The 8,431-nt window shown below is 43.7% G+C and overlaps 1 long non-coding RNA gene across 1 annotated transcript; it reads left to right on the top strand.

Moving 5' to 3' along the window:
• The first annotated feature begins 1,075 nt into the window (after window positions 1–1,075).
• Window positions 1,076–3,485, top strand: LOC125636372 (uncharacterized). The gene is made up of 2 exons (XR_007356565.2): window positions 1,076–1,344; window positions 3,398–3,485. It is a non-coding gene; the product is annotated as an uncharacterized LOC125636372 (long non-coding RNA).
• The last annotated feature ends 4,946 nt before the right edge of the window (window positions 3,486–8,431 follow it).

Here is an 8,431-nt window from a genome sequence, read left to right as displayed (position 1 = left end):
ATCTACATTTCCCCAGCCACCCATCCCGTCACCAGAGGGAGACACTTACAACTAGAGCTGGGTGACATTTTTCATCGCCACAATGAAACATTTTGATTTCTTGATTCTGAACGGCCTCCTTTGGAAAGTCGCTTCCACTTTATTTGTAAGCGGTTTAAAACTACTCACAACAGGAAGTGTTCGGGGTAGAACGAAACATTTTGCTCCCCCACAAACAATTCGTTTTTCTTTTCCCCTTTGTACTTTTTAATTTGCAGAAAAATCTTCCTTTTCAGATCGACTTGAAACCATTTCTTTAACTTGCCGCCCGCCGGGAAACTGAAGGATCAAAGTTATTCGCCCAACTCGCCCCGGGACACGAGTCCCTCCCCAATCCTGGCAACGTCTCGGGTCTCCCCTCTGATACTGCCCAAGCTGTAAATGCACCTCGTGCTTTCCCCCCTGGGGGGAGAGCCTGCACCCCTCGAGAGCCGGGTGGTGCCCAGTTTCTGATCCCTGGGGACCGGGCACGCAGCCCTGCTCTGCACAGCCCCGGGCGGGTCAGACCGCGGCCTGCGCCGCCGTATCGTGGTTCCCTCTCCTCCCGCGGGGCAGCTGCCCGAGCTCAGCCCTGGCCGTGGACGCTGCTGCAGCCGCTGCTTCCCCAGGGCGCCCCTCTCCCTCTCCGGCCCTGGCCACCGCCCCGCTGATAGCCTCGGTGCCCTTCCACGGGTGAGCGTGGCGGCGAACCCCCGCAGGGCTTTCACCCCAGCCCCCGCCACCCGGCTAGCTGCAGCGCTGGGGGCACGAGGTAGCGCGGCCAAGCGTCCCAGCTGGTCACACCGAACAGCTGCTGCGCCCACTTTCCTTGCAGCCGGGGGGCCGCCGCCATTTCCCGTCCCGCCGTCCCTCAGCCACTCCTGTGTCTCTCCGCACAGCTCCGCCCTCCTGACGCGGGCCTGCCCGGCGAGCGCCGCCGCGCTCCAAGCCCGGCTGGATTGGCTGAGCCCAGGCCCGGGGGCGGGCCCCAGCAGAGCTCCGCCCGGAGCAGCTGGGCTACTGGTTGATCGTCAAGGCAGAGTGGGGGTGAGCGAGGAGGAGCCGGAGGCTGCAGGGAGGGGGTTACTGGAGATCTCACAGTCAGGCTAAAGCTAGGGCAATTACATGGTTTATGGGCAGGGCTATGTATGGTGTGAGACCGTGTTTGACTGATGACACTGCAAAAACAGCCCGGTCAGGGGACCCGGTTACATCATCCCCTTCCCCGCCCCCAATGGTTTGTACTACAGAAATAACACTCCTCTCCTGAAAGAGCTTTACGTCTTCAAAGTGCTGTATTAACTATCATCAGTCATGACACCACAGGTATGTAAGCAAGTATTATTAGCCCCATTTTACGGAGGTGAAAATTAGGCCTTGTCTAAACTGGGGATTACCCCTTTTATGTAGCTGCAGTGATTCAACCTGTGTGTAAACAAGTAGAGTGAGTTATTATAATCTACTCTTTACGTCAGTGCCCTTTATCCTGGTGTCAAACTAGGGGTAAACTGCACCTGTGCAATACTATGGCTTACAGTGGCTCTGTGTCTACCAGTGGCTGTAACTAGGGCTAAATTCCAGTGCAGACAAAGACAAAAAGGCCAGTTTTTCAAAAGTGTCCACTAATTTTCAGTGCCTCTGGGAAGATCACAAGTGACAGGATAGTTCAATCTCCATCCTCATTCACTCTCTGACCTCTCTGCTCAGACTATCATCAGTGTGTGAATTACAGCCAGTTGGGAAGATGGATTTTAGCATGTGGGCACCTGTGCCCTGGGAACTGCCCTGGGAAGACTTTGCTAGGTAAAATAATAGCAACAGGCCTACATCTACAACTTCAAAGGTCACTCAGTGATTTTAGGTCCCTCAGCTTTTGGCACCTCATCTTGAGACACCTTAAAGGGGCCAGATTTTCAGCAAGTGCTGAGCACCTATTCTCTGAAAACTGAGATGTCAAAAATTGTCACCTTTGGAAAATTAGGTGATGAAAAAAATTATCTGATACCTAGGAAGTTCATCTTTTTTACCCCCTCTAACATATAGTGTATTTGATACATTTAATCTCCACTTTTTTATAAATCCATCTCATTACACCTGCAGCATGAAGACTTTTAGAGAGTAGATCTGAAGGGCTGTTCTGTTTACAGACAGTGTCTAAAAGTATTATTCCCTACCATGATCACTTGTGCTTCTACTTTAGGAGGGAGTGTCGCATGCATTCCCATTTGCTGGAGCTGCACCTTGGCCGTATAGATTGAGCTAGATTTTCCCCTGATGGTTCTCTTTGAAATGTGTTGTTTTAATTTATGGAGTAGCAAAAGTGTGCTGGATTCTTTGTAAACAGGACATGGAGTGGAATTTTCAAAGGTACCTGAAGGTGGACTCCATGACGGTACTACATCCTGTTTTTAGGCACCACAGAAATCTACAAAACTCCTGCTTGGCTGCTGCCTAACCCTTTAGGTGCCTAAACTCACTTGGCATTTATGTTTTTTCCTCAGGCATGCACACTGCAGCCTTGACTTAGGCACTTAAGCATGTACACTACTGCCTCACGATAGACATCCAGTCACCTATCTCCTACCTAAGCCCCAAAGTGATTGACTGTTTAGGAAAGATAGACATTCAACTGCCCAAGTCATGTACGGGAGCCTGATCCGATAGCCACCTTCCCCTGCACCCCCTTGAGGCTGTTTTGTTTCAGCTCCCACATGCAACTTAGGCAGTTGAGCACCTATCTTCCCCCAGTTCATGGATCACTAGCAGAGCTAGGTGCTGCTGTGCAGCCCGGATTTAGGTGTACAATCTGTGAGAGGGCAAGACTTAGCACACTCTCCTCTGGTCAATGTCTCCTACTGGCTATTTTAGGTGGTTCCCCCACAAAAAGTGGGCTTTGTGGATCACAGTCTAAGGTGCCTATCTCTCCATCGATTGTATAGGGAGTCTACGCACCTAACTGAGGCTTTGTGGATTGCAGGGGTATTTGTGTGATTTTCTAGGCATCCAAAAGTCAGGCTCCATGACACTTTGCATTGCAACGCCTAACACCCTTAATAGATCTCACCCTACATGCCTTAGGATCATAAGTCCCTCATCCAAGGATATCTTCTAGTCTGAGTAGACATAGGAAAAACAACATGGAATGTGAACACAGATCAACTGCCCCCCCTTCCTCACTTCAAGACTAGTTTGCTTTTTAAAGCACATGGACAGCTTTCCTTCTCAGCATTGCTACCACTTGAGATGTTTCTTGTCACTGCTTTTTTGGTTTGTTTGTTTCTATCTGTGTTGTAGCATTGAGTATGCTTGATTTCACCCACATGCTGCTATTTTTTTTAAGCCAGCCATTATTTTTACCCTTCTGTTCCCATCTCTGTAGTGTGAAGAGCAAACCCATGGACCTGGTACGGATGTAGTCTCTTTACTTCACTTGTGTGTCTATTCAATAAACTGGAATTTCAAGGTCATGTTCTGACTTCTCCTGTATCACTGCAAACAAGATGGTCATAAAGATCTTTCCAAGGCAGAGCTTTAAAAAGAAATCAAACATCTTTTTGCAAAGCATCCTAATTAAAACACACAAAAGTCTTGGCAATCTTCATGTTAGTTAATATGTCATCTTCCTATCTCTTAAACCCAATAATCTGCAAACCACCACTGCTGTTTTAAAGATATATATCTACTATAATTTATGTCAACTTAGATCACAAATCCTTTTTTTTTTTAACAATATTTGGCAGCCTACTGACTCTGGAAACTAGACTGTTTTACATTAGTCAGCAGTACATTTAAATCATTCCTACAAAATGATTTACTGTGGTTTACAAATTCTTATATGGCATTTCCAGTTAATGATTAGGCAAAGTAATATATCACCAAAATGATTGGGCACATATGTATTTTACTTACACGGTTCTAACTCTGTATATTTTGGAGGGTTTTTAAAAAAATTATTATCATTATTCTTTTTCCAGTTGAAAAAACAGAGATTTCAGAGGAAAGGGCAGAAGACCCAGTCTCTCCACTCTATCTTTTCAGAGTATTGCCTGACACACTAGGATTTTCTTTTGTATGATGTGCACTCCATTAGTAAACTCTGTAGGATGGCTAGATCTGTATAGACAAGCATTGGCAGGGGTCAGGGATACACAGTATTTCTGCACTTTACTAAGTTTGGGATACATTAAAAAGCATGTTGGAGAAGATCAATGCTTGCCCATTTTTCAACTAATGGTGAATGATCTGCTGGTAAAGGAAGAACATTCAGTGTTGGATCCAAGGCTGATGATGTTGACTGTCCCTCCAGAAGATGACAACTCCTTCTCACAGACATTTATGTATGCTCCTAAGTAATTTGATGTGCCACATGTCAAAGGAAATAAGAAATGTCCTAACTCTACCGAATTAATGGGATTTGGAAGTTTCCCAGTCTGAACACCGATGAAGAAGTGGTTTATGGACAAGACGAGACTTCACTATACAGTGGCGTAAAATAAATTGTTTATTTTATTGTACTCACTGTGGGCCTGGTCCTGCAAACACTTAAGTATATAAGTAACTTTAGACGTGTGAATAGCCCCCTAAAAATCAATGGGACTACTCCCATGTATAAAGTTACTCATGTGCGTAATTATTTGCAGGATTGGGACCTGTGGCCCTCACCCTGTGGCTTGTTGCACACCAGCAGACTCCTGCATCTGTGCAGAGGCCTAGTGATTTCACTAGGGCTCTGTATGGATCCATCCATGTTATTCTCCTTGAAGAAGCTGGGCCAATATTTGTAAAAGTAGAAGTCCTGCCAGATGTAGTGGGAAGATGGAGGATACTCTTGTGTGTTCAATTCAGTAAAGAAATACAACAGTAGTAATATTTTTCACTAGTACAGCGCCTTTCCATCTCCAATCTCAAATGACTTTTGAATAACAGGTATCTCAGCATCCTGTGAGGCAGGGAATTACTGTACATGTAAAATGCACTTTTCTTTTGCCCCAGGCACATAGACAATATAAAAGCAGCTGCAAAAAATGACAGAAGTAATCAATATTAATGGTTAATTCTTCCTCACTCAACCAGGCTATCATACCCTTTCGTGTACCTACATCCTCTTACCACCTTGGAGAACAGACAGGCCTTGTAGATTCCCCTAAAGGTTAACAGATTTGGAACCCGTCAGACCACAGGGGAAGTGAGTTCCAGCATCAAGTGCCCCTCATAGAAAATGCCATCTCTTTCCCCTTAAAAACAGGGGGCTGTGAGCATGTGCCTTGGCTGAGCTTAACTGCCAAGATCTCACATAAGGTGAGAGGTAGTTATTAAGCCAAGAAGATATCAAACCATTTACAGCTTTCATTTATAGGCCAAGACAAATACTTTGAATTGCTCCTGGGAATGAATTGGATCAGCTACTGCTCATCACAGTGTGCAGGTGTGATGGTTTTCCAGCGAGAAGCACAGCTAAGTTGGTGATGTTTAGGTGTGGCCCCATAAAGTGAGCACTGCAGTCATCCACTGTTGAAGTGAACAAGGAATGGATAACTATAGAGTTGTCTGCATCTGTAAGAAAAGGTCACAACATCTCAAGCAAGATGGGTTGTCAAAGCCACAAAGGTTATGTCACTTGCCCAAGCTCACACAGCAAGAGAATGGTGGCGTCCTAGTCACCTGCTCTAATCATTAGACCCATTGGCTCTCTGTTTCCAGAAAGATGAGATCCAACTAAAGTTTTTCACACTCCACTACAGAGAACAGAAACCTGAAAGGGAGAAAATTGCTAAATAGTTCCCTGTCTAAGGGCTTGAGCCACAGACCTGATAAAGACAAAGCTTCTGCTGAAGTTAATGCCGTTTTTCCCAAGTAAGACTGCAGGATCGGGCCCTAAACTAGGGCTGGAATTCTGTTTTGCAAAAACAGGTTTCAAAATTTGTTTTAGTTCCAGAGCAGAACAAACAAAACAAAAAAAAAAAAAAAGAGAGAGACCTTTTGAAATTTTTAATGAAAAAACACAGACAAAAGAGCAACCTCCAATTAGCCAGTAGCTTGGTGGTTGGGGCACTGAGCTGGGGTGTAGTAAATCCAGGTTCAAATCCCTGCTCTGAAAGTCTTCTACATCCCCAAAGTTTGCTCTACATCCCCAAAGTTTGGCTATTCTGGGCTGGGTCTCTCTCCTGAAATTCCATTCTGAACCTGAGAAACCTTCCCAAGGAAAGTTTATCAAAACCAGTAAGTTTTCATGAAAAAAAGTTTCATTTGATTTATCAGCATTTTCAGATGAAAAAATTTTAGTCAAAAAATTCCCAACCAGCTCTATCCTAACCTATATTTGTTAAATAGTATTTAATGGAGAATTGTCTAAAAGCAAACACATTTCAATAACTGTGAGACACTGATCTCTTTTCGCTCTTTCCCCCTTTAGAGTAACTTCCTTGACTCAACTATTTATGATTCATTTCATGAAAGACTAGGTTTTCTCTGAGAGCACTAAAAAGGGCTGTAGCTATTAAGTGGTTTTAGTGACTAGTACCAACAAGGAATTGTTTTCTTCCATGCTGTAAAACAGACACTGTCAATAGACTACAACCTGCAATAAACTATTTAAAAAGGAATTTATGATGGCTAGTTATTATCCTCCTGAAATAATGTTGTTACAAGGCTGTCCTTTTCATGAATAACTTGACAGATCACTAACAAAGGCAAAAGCCTAGATCCACAGAGACACTGATGGCAAATAACCCAGGAATTGCCCTATATTATACTGGCCCATACTCCATCAGGTTTTCAAAGCCACAGAACAATAGTAACACATCATCTTGTGATTGTTACACAGCAGGCACTTGCTTTTAAGGTGGAGTTGTAATTACATATATAGAACATGTTTACTCATTTTAATGTCTGAAACATTGAATTATGTGGTAAGTGTCTTATTCCTTATAATGAAGAATGGGTGAACCCCAAGGGTAAAATAAGAATTGGCACAAACCTCTGATTGTTCAGATCCATGTCCTTCTTAGCTTAGAAAATGTTCCACTCAATATCCAGTCTCCCTTTCCCCTACCCTTAACAGTCCCCTGTGCTTTGCTGAAGTCCACATCAAGATTCCAACCTCTAGCAGTCTCTGCTAGATTGACTATTAACTGGAATGCAGATCTTCAGTTGTTGTAAGCTAGAGTAGCACCAACTGAAGTTAATGGAGTGAGCTTGGGCTGGCCCAGTGTCTTCAACACCCACAAATGCTAGGTGGATGAGGAAGCACTCTAGCCCAGACCCTTAAAGGTCCTGAAAAAACAATGGGAGTTAGGTGCCTAAATACCTTTGAGGATCTGGGCCTATCTGTGGTGCCTCTCACTAAAGAAGCCTTGTCATAATAGATGAGATTTGAACAGAGCAGACTGCTAGAGCCCACCAGAAAATGTCAGACCTGTTGAGACAACCTGATAGGAAATGTAGGGGGTGTTTGGGGAGTCAGAGAGAGGTAGTTGGCGCAGATCAGGAGCCCTGTAGGTAGTTAGACAGAGGAAGTGGTGGGGCCCTGGGAGCTTGTTGGAGGTCAAGGACAGGGAGTTTGGGGTCAGGAAAAGAGAATGGCATGTTGGGGTTAGGAGGAAGACCATGAAGAAGAATGGATGGGAGGTGGAAAAGTGGGAAAGGAATGAGAGAACAGAAGGATCACTGAGATTCAGATAAACTCCAAACAGAACAAAAGCATCAACTCTTTGAGCTTCATGCCTCACTCACATAATAGTACAGGGGCTGATTTCCCTCTCATTTTCCCCATTGTAAGTCAGGAGTAACTCTGTGGAATTCAATGAAGTTACACCCTTGTCAGTGAGAGGAAAATTATGCCTATAGGTTTTTAAATTTTTAAAAAATCAGATAATTTCAGTTCACAAAGTTTACTTTCAAAGTTGTACCGTTGATTCTTTTTAAAATCCAGTTTGGTTTTTTTTATTAAATCCACATACCAAACTAAAAAAAACCCAAAGCTGCATTGATGGAGAGCTCTCTGCAGCCATTTGAAGTAAACATGGTCAGCTTTGTTACTTAGGAATTTTTAAACAAAATCTCATCCTAATATTTTCCTTCTGTACTCTTCTCCTGTTTCTAACACTTCTCTACTCTATTTAGCACACTAGAGACAATGAATTAAAACTGCCAATGAGATAAATTTGGATTTACAGTGTGCTCAGATATTATTTCTCACCAAAGGAGCCATAGTCCGTGATACCATTGCCTCCTGCCCGTTGGCTCCATGGTTTACCAACTCAGTTTTCTTACTGGTGCATATATTTACATGCAATTAAACATTTACAAGTCATTAAAATATCAGAACAATGATATAAAAACCACATATGTGGCAGAAACATCTATATAACACTAGACACACTCTCTGTGCATTTCTTAGTATTGATGTTAATTT

This window comes from Caretta caretta, chromosome 5 (assembly GCF_965140235.1).
Source record: "Caretta caretta isolate rCarCar2 chromosome 5, rCarCar1.hap1, whole genome shotgun sequence".
In the NCBI taxonomy this organism is placed as follows: Eukaryota; Metazoa; Chordata; order Testudines; family Cheloniidae; genus Caretta; species Caretta caretta.
The sequence above is the reverse complement of the archived record's forward strand: the minus strand, read 5'-3'. Positions and strand labels throughout refer to the sequence as shown.